Source organism: Mus caroli, unplaced genomic scaffold (assembly GCF_978045245.1).
Source record: "Mus caroli unplaced genomic scaffold, Mus_caroli_1 scaffold_11, whole genome shotgun sequence".
NCBI lineage: Eukaryota > Metazoa > Chordata > Mammalia > Rodentia > Muridae > Mus > Mus caroli.
The window spans coordinates 117,837,462-117,853,814 of record NW_028227266.1 but is presented as its reverse complement, the minus strand read 5'-3'; positions in this window follow the sequence as shown (position 1 = coordinate 117,853,814).

Sequence of the window (16,353 nt, the reverse complement as noted above, 5' to 3'; positions counted from 1 at the left end):
TGTGACTCTTGCCTCAGTAGATGCCAACTGCCAGTAGGTCCTTTAGCTGGGGGTGGGGCCGCTGCAGCCCCTCCCCATTCGTTGTTGGAAATATCGCCTGTTCTGGTCTTGTGCAGGCAACCACAGCTGCTGTGGCACAGCACTTCTGCCTCCTTTTCTACATATTCCCTGAGCCTCCAAAGGGAGGTTGATGTAGGGTTGATGTATATATGATAAATTAAGTGTTAAACAGTAGCAGCTAGCAGCTACATCCAAACAAATGTGAGCAAATGCTTTTGGTCTTGGGAGGGAAAGACCTGAGAGTGACAAACACTTGAGAGATGACAAAAGATAAAATGGATACATTTGGCTGTCTCTGTCCATTTAGCGAGAATTTCTTGAGTGCCTTATCTTTGCTAGGATAAGGATGGGTTAAAAGGATGGGTAGAAGTCTGTTTCCCATACACACCGCCATCACATAGTACTCTTGGGCCATTGAATTTTTTTAGAAAAACAGCTTTAAAGCCTGGCCTGGTATTGTACACCTTTAACCTCGGTGGCTCTGACCCTACCAAGAGCATTGGCTTTAATTGTATAGTTTATATGGCAATTGCACGCATATCATCAGAAAAGCTATTTTATTTTAGTATATATGATTAATACTCATCCTCTGGAGTCATATCAAATTTAAAAATGCCTCACCAACGTATTTCCCTCTTTATCTAATTGTAAAGTAGACTATCACTCATATCTGCTGCTGGGATCTTGTATATAATCTAAATATTTTATGAAGTGAGCCTCAGGCTTTCAGACCTGTGGCTGCCATTCATGAATCATAGGCCACCAGTGGCTGTCATCGATCTTTCTCTTCTCTTCTCTCTCTTCTCTTCTCTTCTCTTCTCTTCTCTTCTCTTCTCTTCTCTTCTCTTCTCTTCTCTTTTCTCCTCCTCTTTCTCCTCATCCTCTTCCTCCTCCTCCTTCTTTTTCAAAGATAGAACCTCAAGATATAGCCTGACTGGCCTGGAACTTCTTGTGTAGATGAGGCTGCCTGGCACTTACAGAGATTCTCCTGCCTCTGTCTCCCATGTGCTGAGATTGAAGGTGTACACCAGGCTTATTTAAATACAATTCCTTAAACTGGAAACTAGTTGGAAAGACTGAAAAAGACAAAATGAACAGGGCAATGGAAAAATAGAGAAAACTACAACTTGAGAGAAAGAGAGAGAGAGAGAGAGAGAGAAAGAGAGAGAGAGAGATATATGAAGGATCAGAGATTAAATAGCAAGACAAATGAAGCTAGAGCTGGTGACATCATCCCTGAGAGGCCACACATTGCCGCAGATAGGAAGACGTGCAAAGCATGGGTGAGGGCATCCAGCCTTGCTGGGAAGGGCCCTGAGGTACACTGTACTCCAGCGAGTGGCAGTGAGCTCTTAGTATGTGTGAAAGTAGACATGAGGGAGAAGCACAGGCTTTGAGACCAGGTCTGGTGATGCATGGAGTTCAGGTCAAGCAGAGCCTTATAAAGCAGGGGAGCCTTTATAGAGGGAAGGAGTGTGGAATGATTGGTTGTATGATTACAAGATTCCTGCCAGCTAACAGTTGGTCAGGAGCAATGCAAAAGGCAGAGGAACCCGTCCAGAAAGGATTTGGTGGCTGTGGGGACAGAGAGGACTGAGAAGACTCCCGATGCACTGTGGAGGGAGAGTGGACAAGTCTTGCCTACTGGTTGGGCTGAGGAGTGAGAGATGAGCAAGGAAGAAGCCTGGAGCCTGGGTGCTGGAGACAAGGGTGGAAACCTGTGGGAGAAGAGCTGCTCTGGCCCTCCCAGCCTGCTCTCCACCCTTGAATCTCTGCTCCAGGCTATTTCTTGGTGCTGTGTCCCTTTGTGTGTGTGTGTGTGTGTGTGTGTGTGTGTGTGTGTGGTTTCTGTCTTTAAGGTCTCTGGTACCTTCCTTCCTCTAACTTTCCCTTTTAGGAGCCCAGCCTAAAGGTGGCAATTCTCTTGTTGGAGAAAGAAGTAGTTTCTGGACAGAGAGAGAGTGAGACACTCCTGGTAAATGCACCATAGAGCCTGCCTGCCCTTGGGGATTTGTCTCTCTGGGACATGAGGACTTGGGTGAGATTTGTCTCGCAAACATCCCTTCTCTCATAGTGGGTACCAGAAAGTCCCAAGGAGTCCCACTCCAGCCTAGGCAGATCACACCATGCCTCACCCGCACTATACCTCTGTGCTTTAATATCGAAGGCTAAGGCCTAACGAAGCAGGCAAAACACTCAAAGGAGACTCACGGTATAGTAGACAAAGTAGAGGGATAATTACAGAAGGCCCAGAGAAGAGCTGGTTTATTCTGTAGGGAGTCCTCACGGAATGATTACCCAGAGTCGTCTTTGAGGCTTTCGTCTTCTGAGTGAGTGGATTTCTGCCTCCAGTGTGCACAGAGAAGGCTGTGTAATGATGGAGGAAGAGGGCCCAGCAGGCCAGGCTGCACCAGAACTTCAACCTGTGGGTAAAATGGAGCACTGATGACTTCTTCTTTAAGGTTTATTTTTAATTTACGTGCATGGATGCTTTTACTTGTATGTCTGTCCAGGTGCCGTGTGTGTGCCTGGTATCCGAGGAGGCCAGAAGAGGGCGTCAGATCCCCTGGAACAGGAGATAGTTGTGGGCCTCCAGGTGGGTGCTGGGGTTGAAACTTGGGCCCTCTGGAAGAGCAGCCAGTGCTCTTAACCAGCTCCCACTCTTTGCAAAAGGAAGCAGCGTCTCTTAGCTAGAGCACGTCTGTGGGTTGACAGAAGAACTCAAGCCAGCTTTAGCAGCGTTAGGGAGTCTGCTAGCTTACATAACCGAAGCCAAAGCATGGGTACGTGCTTGAGATCGGGACATGATGTCATCCCTAATGAGACTGGGGCATGACGTCATCCCCAAGGGGTCCACAGCTCACCCTCACCAGCGATCTATCCACTCATGAAGACCCGCTATACCTCATCACACAGATTCTAACCCTTGAATCCAGTGTCCAGGGGCTCTCAAGCCATCCACACTCTGCATACATCCCCAGGGATGCCCTCTACCTGACCTCGGGCAGAGGGTGCTTGCATACCGTATGCTTCCTACCTATAAAGACACTGATGCCCAAGAATAAAGTCCCAGAAATGGGTCAGTGGTCCAGCAGGTGCAGCCTGCCCCCTGGTGGCTGAACATTGTGAGTTCCTTCCCGTGTCAAGCTGGATGTGGCTCTTCCAACTACCAGCTCCTTGGGCTAGCTCACAGCCAGAGAGGGTCCAGTCTTGTTTCTATTCCATCCAGCTGCTGTGATTAACAGAAGAGTCCTTGGGAACGTAGGGGTCTGGGGAGGACAGAGAACAGGATCCAGAGTGACGTGTTCTGTTGGCATCCAGTCTCAGGAAGACATCCACCAGAGTGGATGGTGGCCACTGGCAAAGAAGAAAAAGGCAGCCAGGCTGATGAACACAGGGGCTGGCGGGGGATTTGGTATAAAGCCGTGCAGGAAGTGTTTTCAAACCTGGGAACACTCCAAGTATACCTAGAAAGCAGAGGAGGGTATACCCTTTCCCACACAACCTCCAAAACCCCAGATATTCTTTACCAGAGAACTTGGGTACAAGAACGGGCTACCTGAAAACCAAGAGTCAGGGGAGGATGTAGCCCCACCCTGAACCCCTATTATAATGGAATAGCTCCTGAGCAAAGTGAGCAGCCCCCATGTGCCCTCAACCCAGCAGTGGCTTTGAGTCCTAAAAGGTCAAGGAGGCCCAAGCTGATTTCACAACTGGAACCCTTTGAGGTGGGACCTCATACGTTGTGTGCTCCCCGCCCTCGCCCCACACAAACGCTGGGTTGTCCCAGGCTACTGATGAAAAGTAGCCGCGCATACACAGCCTTATTCGTGTGGTTTGGGGTGTCTGTGTGCAAGCGTGGCCCTTGCTGGGAAGACTGCTGTCTTCTCCGGTCACTCACTCACCATGGGCTTTGACAGGAGGCTGCCCATGGTAACTGCCTGCTGGCATCATTCCCATGGGCGGGGCCCCAGCCAGGCTGGTCTGGTAACAAGCAGGCACCTTGGCACATGCGGCCACATGCTCAGCTGTACACAGGCTCATATACATGCCAGGGCACCAGGCACACATGATGAGACTATCTGCCCAGCTGGTTTTTCTGCGTTGGCACTGCCTATTCTTCACTGTCTTCCCTACCTGAGCCCCCACGTGTCTGCCAGGACAGTGCTCGAAACTCCTCCTGCTCCCTTTGAACCCAGCTGTCTGGGTCTCAGATTAAATTCGTGGGTGAGACTAGGTCTCTACAGGGACTTCATTTCTGCTTGGTGCAGTGGTTTCCTCGGAGGCCTGCGTAGAAAGGCTGAGGCTGCTGGCTTCCTCTTTCATATGTGTTCATGCCTCATTAATTGCTCCAGCACGCATGCTCATATACTGCTGCGCTCACTGTCAACGGCCCCGTGCGTGCATTGCTAACCTTGATTCTTAGGTGAGGCTCCCGATCCCAGCAAGCGGTCACTGTTGGCTCTGTTTGGTACAGGTACTCCATTGCCTTGGGAGGAGGCCCTCCCTGTAATCCACACCTAAGAGCAGGCTGGCTAGGGTGGATGGAGAGGAGGTGGGTGAGGACTTGGGGGGAGAGATAAATAAGTGATTTCCTGTCTCTCAATCTTGTTTCCCTAAGCAAGAATGTCCAGACAGTGGTCCCTAACCCAGAATCTGTTCAAAGTAATACAACACCAAAGAGAATTCCCGTCCTGGCCTGAGCTTGGGGATGAGAACAAAGAAGTTAAGTTTATGGAAATTCGGGAACCATTAAAATGTATTTGCAAAATACGGAATCAAAATATTTTGGGAGAAATGAAAATTCTAACCAGCCTGATTTGGCTAGACCGTAAGAGTTCCCCAAACACAACTCTTTTTTTTTTTTTTTTTAATATGGCTGGTCAACTTCAGAGGAGGACAGCCAAACAGCTCTCTCTCTTTTTTTTTTAAAGATTTATTTATTTATTATATGTAAGTACACTGTAGCTGTCTTCAGACACTCCAGAAGAGGACGTCAGATCTTGTTACAGATGGTTGTGAGCCACCATGTGGTTGCTGGGATTTGAACTCTGGACATTTGAAAGAGCAGTCGGGTACTCTTACCCACTGAGCCATCTCACCAGCCCCCTTTATTTTTTTTCTTTTCCCCAAGACAGGGTTTCTCTGTATAACCCTGGTTGTCCTGGAACTCACTCTGTAGACCAGGTTTGTCCTTAAACTCACAGAGGTCTTCCTGGCTCTGCCCCCGGAGTGCTGGTACTAAAGGTGTGAGCCACCACCTCCCAGCCCCCACACTCATTTTCCTGTGTGCTGTGTCTGTGAGTCCTTGGTGGGGTGAGTCTCCCGTAGCTGCAGGGAGGGTCCTGTAAGTGAAGAACCAGCATGAGAGGCCTCAAGCAGGGGGGCCTCTACCTGTTTAAGGGTTCACAGGAGCCCATCGCAGTCACCATGTGGGGGAAATCCACCACCTGGTGGGTCTCAGAGTGACTAGGTCCCTCAGCCCGTTCTAGAAATGGAGCCACAGGCCTGGGGGTCACTCCAGTGACCCAGTTGGGAGGGCATCCCCAGAGGCAACTTCTTTGTCAGTCTCCTTGGGCAGCCACTCCAGTGCCAAATTGTTCACAACCCCTACACTGGGGTCATGCCTCACAGTTTAAGTAGTTGGATTTTGGTGGTCCTCTTCAGGCTGTTGTCAGGGGCAACTCAGCCCTTTGTGATCAGATGTGGGGGAGGGGGCACTTCTGAGACAGAGAAGATGCCCCTGTTTTGGACAGAGCCTAAGGCCGTGGGGGTGTGAAAAGCCCTGTCACAGGCTTCTATTTACATGTTCTGTATAAGCCAGAAGTGTCCAAAGGCAGTTTTAAAAGTATATTTGCATCTGTGCTTGTGTATGTGTGTGGTTGTGTGATGTTAAGACTAGAAGTCAACACCAGGTGTCTCCCTCAATAGCCCCTACTGGATTTTTTTTGGGGGGGGGTTGAGACAGGGTTTCTCTGTATAACCCTGGCTGTCCTGGAACTCACTTTATAGACCAGGCTGGCCTCGAACTTAGAAATTCGCCTGCCTCTGCCTCCCAAGTGCTGGGATTAAAGACAAGCGCCACCACGCCCGGCTTCTACTGGATCTTTTTAAATCACAGTCTTTCATTGAACCTTGAGCTTAGTAATTTTTGTTTGTTTGTTTGTTTTCAAGATGGGGTTTCTCTATTTAACCCTGCCTCCTGGAACTAGTTCTGCAGACCAGGCTGGCCTTGAACTCACAGAGTCTGTATCTGCCTCCAGAACACTGGCATTAGAAGTGTGTGCCACCACTGCCTGCCCAGCTTGAGCTCAGCATTATGTTTAGGTCAGCTGAACTGCAAGCCCCAGGGAGCCTCCTGCCTCTATCGCTCCAACCCTGGGATTGCAGGTGCATGCTGCCACACCGGGCTTCTTTACAGGGTGCTGGGTGTGCAGGATCTAAACTCAGGTCCTCATGGTTGTACAGGCAGCCACCTGCCTTCTTTTCTGAGACAAGGTGTCAAGTAGTCCAGACTGGTCTCAAACTCAAAATGTATCCCCAAAAGACCTTGCCTTCTGATCCTTCAGGTTCTATTTCACCGTGCCCAGTTTACCCAGAAGGCTTTGCACATGCTAGGCGAGTGCTCTACCACTTGACTGAATCCCTAGCTTGGCAGAGTGGTGTCTCATAGATGAAGAGATGAACTCAGTGAGGCTAAGCTGATTCCTGGGTCCCACAGTGAGTGCGGGGCCAGGATGTAAGTGTCTCCCATCCTACTGGGAGTCTTCTACACCCAAGAAGCCACTCCAGCATCTTGCCTAAGCCGCTGCAGTAACCACTCACTGCGGTTAAGGTACAAAGGTTCAGGGAAGGGCTCAACTTGATTAACCTGAAGAACAGAAGGAGCTGATAGGAATCTAGGAAATTATTTTGGGGTAAACATAAAAACAAGAAGCTGGCAGCCATATTGCCAACTCAGCAGTTCTCAGAGAGAGATTGGAGGGACATCTCAACCCCTCCCTCCCCATTACACACACACACACACACACACACACACACACACACACACAGTTTCTCTTTGTAGTCCTGGCTGTCCTTGAACTCACTCCATAGAACAGGCTGGCCTCAAACTCAGAGATCCACCTGCTGTTGCCTACCAAGTACTGGGATTAAAGGTGTGTGCCACCACTGCCCGGCAAGCCTATTGTATATGGTGAATTTCAGGGCATCTAGGGCTCACAGTGAGACCTTGTCTCAACGACAACATTAATTAACAAAACATAGTAAAACAGGCCCAGGAGCTGGCTCGGCAGTTAAGAATATGGGATGCTCTGCCAGAGGACTCTGGTTCAGTATTTAGCGCCTACATGGAGGCTCACAACCACCAAGATCTTCAGAAGCAGGGGCCTGATGCCCTCTTGTGACCTCTGTGGGTACTGCATGCATTTGGTTCACAGCCATAGTGCAGGCAGAACACTCATGCATATAAAATTAAACAAAACAAAACAAAAACAAAACACCAAAAAACAAAAGCAACAACAACAAAAAAAAACCTCTCATCGTGAACGGAGGAAGATGTGTCTGTCCTTGGATGTGTAGCATCTTGTCAGCTGCTGAGATGGACACTTTTTAATGTTGTGGATTAAAGATGTGAAAGCTAGAGTTTGGTGGATACATGCTCACTGGGCCTCCATGTCCTTAGCAAACCTCCCAGTTGAAGATGGTGTATCTCCATCCTATGTGGTTCCCAGGGACACATGAAGAGCTAAGGAGAGATGACAACAGATTAGACTCAGCCTCGCAGGTACACTTATTACTCCGAATATACTGCCCCACCCCACCCCGCCACACCCCCACGTGACTAAAAGGCTGTTGGCTGCGGTTCTTCATCTTGAAGGACGCTTGCCTGCATCCCTCGAGTTTACAATTGCCATGAGCTAAGCTTTAAAAGGACGTCTCCACAAGCAGGAAAGAGTAGTTGCAGGCCAGGACCCCTTGAATGGGTCTGCAAACAGAATTTACCTCCTTTGGGCTTTGGCCAGTGGCTGCGACCTCACACATGCTCCCTCACAGGGACTCTCACAGAGAGGCTCCTTGCCCGCTCGCATCTCCTTTCTTCTCAGACCGTCCTGAGCTGCCAAGAACACCAGTTCCTTTCTGAGAGTGACACCATTTTCCTCCAGGCGGGTTTCTTTTCTCCTCTGTTTACACAATGCTGCTTTCTTCAGTGGGGCCCTGAAAGGTTCAGATATTTCCCTCGAGTGCTGTGTATGGCTGAGATCAGAAGCCAGGAGGCCAGACTGATGCTCGCACCTCTGTGAGGCTCTGCGGAGAAAGACTGGACCACAGCCGCTTGCTTGCTTTTTGAAAATTCTCATCTCCAAGGACCAGGGCTGTCTGTGGATCCAACGGCTTTATTGCCAGTTCGATTATTTATGTAAGAGCTGCCGTGTTTCTTCCTGGTGCTAAGCCAGTTTAAAAGTTCCAGAAACATAGAGCATACACCCGCAACAGTCATTATCAGCGGGACGGAGAAGCAGCAAACCTCCTGCCCGCCGGGAAGGGGTGAGCTCCATCGTGGGCTGACTGCCCGTCGAGGTTGCTCCTGACGCCTGTACTTTCCCATGAATACTGCAAACTCATCCCATCTTGCTACTGTGTGCTCACTTTTAAATTTAGGTTTTAATTTATTTTTGATTCTCTAAATAGGTTCCCACTGGGTGACCCAGGCTGACCCAACACAACAACCCGTGATGATCCTCCTGCCTCAGCCTCTTTTTTTTTTTTTCTGAAAAAAAAATGAATTTTATTTTTAATTTTGAAGTCAGTACTACATTCTGTAATGGAACTTTCACTATCGTTAAAGGCACCATTAATTATTCTGCCCCAACAATTTGCTTTAAGGTTATTATGAAATAAAGTCATCCCCCTTGGACTTTTAAATTATATTTTTCATTCATTCTTTCTTTTTATTGGATACTTCCTTTATTTACATTTCAAATGTTACCCCCTTTCCCTGGTTTCCCTCCCTCCCGGAAACCCCCTATCACATCCTCCCTCCCCCTGCTTCTATGAGGGTGCTCCCCCACCCACTCCCACCTCCCCGTCCTCGATTGCCCTACACTGGGGCATCTGTCAAGCCTTTATAGGACCAAGGACTTCTCCTTCCATCCTCTGCTACATATGCAGCTGGAGCCATGCATATTCTTTTGTTGATGGCATAGTCCTTGGGAACTCTGGGGGGAGGGATCTGGTTGGTTGATATTGTTGTTCTTCCTATGGGGTTGCAAACCCCCAGCCTTAGCCTCTTAAGTGCCGAAATTACAGGCTTGAACCTCGATGTGTATCTGCTTTGTTTATTAGCTGATGATCAAAGCCTGGGCCTTGTACATGTCAGGCAAGTGCTGTACCACTGAACTACACCCGTCCGCCATTAAAAAAAGAGTTATAGGAAAATTGTAAAATATAATCAAGCTGTTTCTGTGAACCCTTTAGCTAGATTTCCCAAATATTAATTCCACATTTCCTCTTTCAGCCACTGGAGAGTAAGGCGTACTTGAAACAAAACGGAAGGTCTCTTACGTAACCGGATGCAGCGATCAAGCCGGGAGATTAGAGTGACCCAGCCTTACGTAATCTGCCTCATTTCTCCATCCCATTCTGTATTCAGAAGAGACAACTGGCTTCTGATCTAGGACCCGATTTCAAATTATCCTGCTTTGTCCTTTAGTTTCTTTTAACCCGGGATGCTTCTCTGCCTCTTGTCTCAGGATTGGCAGTTTCCAGGTCTGCCACTCCCATCGGTTTTCAGAGTGACCCTCGAGCAGCGTGGCTTTGTCTGGCTTTCCTCGTGGTTAGCCTCAGGTTGTGCATTTGGGATGTGGATAGCCCTCAAGCAGCACGGAGTGGTCTCTGAATGTTATCTGAGTGGCGTACATGCGGCTTTGTGGCATTCACATCTGAGGTTACCTGAGGTTGCTCGGTGAGCCAGCCTCTTTAAGCTTTCTCTAAGTTTTGCCAGCTGCATTTGCAGATTTCTCTTGATTATTTTTATTATTATTATTGTTATTATTATTATTATTTTGGGTTTTTTGAGACAGGGTTTCTCTGTATAGCCCTGGCTGTCCTGGAACTCACTTTGTAGACCAAGCTGGCCTTGAACTCAGAAATCCGCCCGCCTCTGCCTCCCAAGTGCTGGGACTAAAGGCATGCCCCACCATGTCCAGCTGATTAAATTATTTTAATATTTATTTTTTATTTGTGTGTGTGTGTGTGTTCGTGTGTGTGTTCGTGTGTGTGTGCATGGGAAGGTCAGAGGATAACTTTTGGAAGCTAGTTCTTCCCTTCTACCCTGTGGCTTCTGGGGATTGAACTCGGGTCCTCAGGCTCGTCTACAAGCACCTATTACCCGCTGAGCCATCTTGTCAGCCCCAGAGTTTATCTCCCTCCTCTTGTTGGTGCAGGGATTGCAGAAGTGCACAGCCACCCATGGATTTTTGCATTGGTTGGTTTTATGGATCTGAACTCTGGGACCTCATGCATGTATGGGAAGTACTTTACCTAACAAGTCTCTTCCGTAGCTCCCTCCTAATCATCATCATCATCATCATCATCATCATCACCAGCAGCAGCAGCAGCAGCAGCAGCAGCAGCAGCAGCAGCAGCATTGAGTGTCTTTCCATGTAGCCCTGGCTGGCCTGGGATTAGCTACATAGACCAGGTTGACCTCAAATTCACTGAGATTCTTCTGCCTCTGCCTTCCAAGTGTTGGGATTAAAAGCATGTGCCACCATACCTAGCTTTTTATAAACAACACCAAAAAAAGAGATGTATTTGTTTTATCTCATGTGTATGTATATCATATGTGTGCCTGGTGCTCTTGGAGGTCAGAAGAGGGTACTGGATCCTTTGGAATTGTGTGTTTACAAATGGTTGTGAGCCACCATGAGGGTGTTGGGAATTGAACCTGGGTCCTCTGCATGAGCAACAACTGCTCTTAACCACTGTGCCGAGCCGTCTCTCCCGCTCCAGTATTCTTAAGGTTTAAAACTACTTTTCATCATGTGAAACAGGAGCTGTCCTACAGAACTCAGGTCTGACTCACTGATTCTCACCGTCAGTACAGCTATTGTTATCCGTCAGCGCACCTAGAAGCAGCTCCTGGGTTTAGGTAGCTGGCTCCTGCCTCGCCATCTGAAAGCCTTTCCCACGTTGCCCGGGGAAACATCATGTGGTGTGATGCTTTTCTCTTGGAAAATTGGCAGCTCTGTCTCCACGGGCCTTTCTTTCCACCTGCCCCCATGTGTAGAGGCAGAAGCCATTTCTGCCTCTGTGTGGCCTGGTGGTCTCCATTACAATGCCTTTCTCTCTGTGTCTATCTCTTACCCTCTGATCTTTACAGAGCTAAGATCCCTATGTGACACCTGTGCCGGTGACGCCACCTTTAAATTCTCAAGAAAGAGTATTCTGGGCCCAGGGAGGTGTCTCGGTCAGTAATGTGCTTGCTGGGAAAGTCTAAGTTCAGATTCTTAGCACTCATGTTAAAGCCAGGCGCCCTGGTGTGAATCTGTGAACCTTGCTCTGTGGAGTACTTACTGTACATGGCTACCCTCTGAGAACAAGACTTCATCAGCGCAGCATTGGGATGTGAGTATGCAATGATGTCATGTGATGATGCAATGATATAATGTGATGATGTAATGTGATGATATGATGAGTAATGTGATTTGATGATTAATGCGATATGATAATGTGATGATGTGATGTGATGATATAATGTGATAACATGATGATGTGATGTGATGATATGATGTAATGATGCAATGATGTAATGTGATGATGTCACATGGTGACTTGCAAGAGACCCCTGAGACAGGAATGTAGACTGTGGATGTCCCCTCACAGAGCTGGGTGTGAAGATAGCCAATGGACCCTCACCTGACCTCAGTGTTTCCCTCCTGAACTGCCCAGCTAGTTGGTTGTAACTGTGCCTTAGTCATGCGTGGCTCTGTGATCTTGGGAGGTGATAGAATGTATGGGCTGGAGGAGGTTAACTGAGGGTACTCGGTACATGTGGCTACGAGGAACCAGCATCCATGCTGGGTGAGTACTTCTCAGTGCAGGTGTGTTGCAGTCCTCTGTGCTCTGGAACTAAGCCTGATAAACTCGTTAGCTCCCCACAGAGAACTTGGTGGCATTATACGTTGGTCTGCCATTTGGATCTTCTGAGGAGAGTTATATGTTGTTTACATCTTCCCAGAGAAGGAATTCTTGTACAGGATGCTCACTGGCCAAAAGGTCTTGCATAGAGAGAATATCTTATGTACTGTACGGACGCACCACTTGCCAATAAAAACCTATGGCCTATAGGAAAGGATAGAACAAAAGGTGGGACATCTGGTAGGCAGAGAGGATTCTGGGATAGAGCCTGGTGTGGGAGGATCTGGTCCTGGGGAACTCTAAGGAAGAGACTCGTGGAACCTGAGCAGAGGTAACCTGCCACCTGGCAGAACTTAGATTAGAATACATGGGATATTAATTTATGAGCTAGCTGGAGAACAAACCAAAGCTATGGCCAAGGTGTTTGTAAATATATTTTGAGTGTCATAGTGATTACTCAGGGAGCTTGGTGCTGGGAGGAAAGACAGGCCAATTAACAGTCTTGCAAACAGTGAAGCCCAGGTTCACTGGGGTTTTCCTGCCTCAAACAAAACTAAGAAACCAACCAACCAAACAAACAAACAAAAACAAAAACAAGAGGAAGTGGTGAAAGAAGACACAGAGGTTGAGCTCTTGTCTATCCATGCATGAATGTGTACTAAATCCACATGCACACACATGCACAGGTGCACATGTGCACACATAGAATATCCCATGCTAACCGTAGTCATCCATTTTATGGTCACACGGTACAAATATCATGAGATGGATTCTATTCGAGTTAGCCTTGATCACATCTGTTTATCCAGGCTCTGATCAGGGGGCTTTGGGCATAAATGACTCTAGGTCAACATTTTTTCAGTGAATAAATGTTTATAGATAGGAAATAAATGGTCAAAATGTGTTCTCCATAAAGCAATGGAAAGTGTATCAGTTACAATGGATATATTATGGATATTAATATTGGCAAATGCCTATAATAGCATTACTATAATAGCTATATAAAGCACATATCGTTAAATAACTATATAAAACCTATAACAGCTAATAATCCAAAATGATAACGGAAGAAGCCATCAAACTCCACGACCACAGCTACCCAGCCAGGACACTGGCGAAGACTCGCTGGCATTGCCATCTCTCCATAGAATAAAATATAGTGTGCTTGCTAATTCTACTTTGACAGAGAAGACAATGAATTATGTCCACACTCTTCTTATCTCGCTTCAGATAATCTCAGAGAGCACTTTACAAATTGGCAGTTAATAAACCACTGCTCCCTGTGGAGAGAGAGCACAGACTCCATGACCGAATGGTGTTGCCCACATCACGGGAGACGGCCCTCCACGTGCTTCGTGATAACATGAAGTACTCCAGCCAGGGAATTTTCAGTGGGATTTAGCAAAGAAGTAAACGTATCAAGTCCCTGTAGACAGAAAGCTAGATCTTCTAAACTGTGGAGACACAAAGTTGTATCTTCAGAGAGCATCATAGATCTTGCATTCTGCAAGCATCCAGCATCTGGCACACTATCTGTATACATAAAATGAGTTTGGAGACAGAAAATTCATTAAACAGAGTGCTGGGATCTAATGAAGTAGATGGATGGATTTGGATTTGACATAGGAGGTATTTTAAATCAGGGGCCCAGAGAATAATTAGAACTGATGCGCTGACGCCGCGGCGGGAAATCTCAGAGATTTCCATCTCATTCTTTCTAATTTATAAGACTCTCTCTCTCTCTCTCTCTCTCTCTCTCTCTCTCTCTCTCTCTCTCTCGCCTTCCTTCCCTCCCCTTTCTTTCCCTCCTTCTCTCCCTTCCTTCCTGGGATGGTAGTAGTTTGTTTGGTGTCATTGGACTCTTTAACAAGAACTCAGATGTAAGGACACACTCATCCTTGCAGACAGCTGATAAACACCAACATTTTTAGTAGGCAGAATCCTGTGTCTGGGCTGGAGAAATGGCTCACTGGGTAAGCATGCGTATAACTCTTCCAGAGAACTGGAGTCTCTCAAAGTACTGGGTTCCCAACACCCAGGTTAGGTGGTTCATAACTATCCAGGGGACCAGATGTGCATGCATCCACAGATGTGCGTACACACACACACACACACACACACACACACACACACACTTGTAATCCCAGCACTGGGGAACTGGAACTTCCTGGCTGGGCAGCCAGACTTCTCTGTAAGCTTCAGGCCAGGGAGAGACCCTGTTCCAATAAAAACAAGGTAGACAGTGAAGAATGACAATCGAAGTTGACCTCTGACCTCCACATGCACACACACAAATGTGCACACACACACATACCCAAACACACAAACGCACATACATGGAAAACATTCTAAGTGGATAGGCTCTGGGTACCACCTAAACATCTTTGAACACATGTAATGTAATCTATATTAAACACGGCATGACGTCCATCTATATTTCAGAATCAAAGAGCGCCTCTTGTTGGGTTTATGTGGGATCTTTAAGGTTAACATTTTTTGTAGTTGTGATGAAATCGTAGAGAATCTTCCACTTCAGGGACTCTCTCAGTGCGGTGTCTTTAACCTTGGAGTCGGGGAACAGCCAGGAATCAGAGCAAAGGACAGCCCCACTTCACCTTGGGGCTTTTCACTATTTCTTCAGACTTCTGCAGCTAGAAACAAATGTCTTATTTGAAATTAGATTTTGTAAGCTATGGTTGGAGTATTTTATTTAAAAAAAAAAAACTAAAACTAAAACAAAACCTTTGATTTCTCGTTGCTCTCCCTAATTGCTTAACTTAATTTCTTGATTACCGCTGTTCCCCTGGCACTATTTCACTGACGTTTTTTGGAAAGTTAAATTCAGTTGAGTTCCTGGAAACACCCACACACATCAAAGGAGAATAACTGCAGCGACGCATTCTGACCACCAGAGGGCAGCTGGGAGACGGCTTTCTTGATTGACCAGATCAGGGCTGGGGCCCCGTTTAGGGATTCAGGCCTTTGAAGTGTAAGAGAGAGAGGCTAGTTAGTATTTGGGAGAATTTGACTAATCTGTCAGCACAAACCAGACTCTCTTTTCCAGCATTGTTGCAATTTACCGAGGTATTGGAACGTTACTCAGGAAGCTCTTAGCCCTGTCTGTGGTGAGAAACTCCCTACGACTGTCAACAGTTCTGTACTGGCCTTGAACGCTGGAGGGAGGGGCCTGTGGCTAGATGGCTCTGCTGCCACCATAGGATTGTGAGTTTGGAACTCCAGTAGTTAAGGAGCGTGCATCAGATGACCTCTCAGGGTGGACTCCCCAGGTGCAAACTTGGGCCTTGGCTCCTAGGGTAGCCAGCTCATGTCCCTCAGAGACACCGTGGAGGGTCTTGCCTGCTATCGGCTGCTCCTACCACGCTTGGACTAAGCTTCATAAAACAGTGTGTAGGAGCTGACTCCCCAGACAGTCGTTGAGAAGTGTGGGGTGAGGTGGTTCCGGGTTCTGCCTCTCTCTGGCTCCTGAACCGGTGGGGTCCATGGTCCGCTTCTCCTTCTGGAGAATAGGGTCCACAGAACTCCAGGCTAGCTGGAATGCCAGAATTGTGTCACTCACAGCTCTTAGGAAAGGAGTACAGAGGTTCTGGTGGCCTGGCCGGCTCAGGTCCTGGGTCCTGAGTCCCGCTGTGGTGGCTACACTGGCAACAGCAAGGTCGGCCCTGCTCTGATGTGAGCCTCTAAGAGGGAGGGGAGTCTGGCCAGGCAGGCAGGTCCAACGGTCCAACCCTGAGTGCTTGGGGTATGTAGTCCTCCTAGAAGTGTTACACCTCTGTGAAAACACCCAGTCTCAGACGATCATTGGTGAAATAGCTTGTGTTATTTATTCCATGTGGACAGGGACTATTTGAACCTTGGGGATGGGACGGGATTTTGGGGGTGGAGACTAAGGTGCTGGTAATGGTCTATTTTTTTTTTTTTTTTTTTTTTTTTTTGGCTTTTCGAGACTCTCTGTATAGCTCTGGCTGTCCTGGAACTCACTTTGTAGACCAGGCTGGCCTCGAACTCAGAAATCCGCCTGCCTCTGCCTCCCGAGTGCTGGGATTAAAGGCATGCGCCACCACGCCCGGCTTGGTAATGGTCTATTTGCATGAGGAAGAATTCCAGGTGGCTGACCACCTGTGACCACCTGGT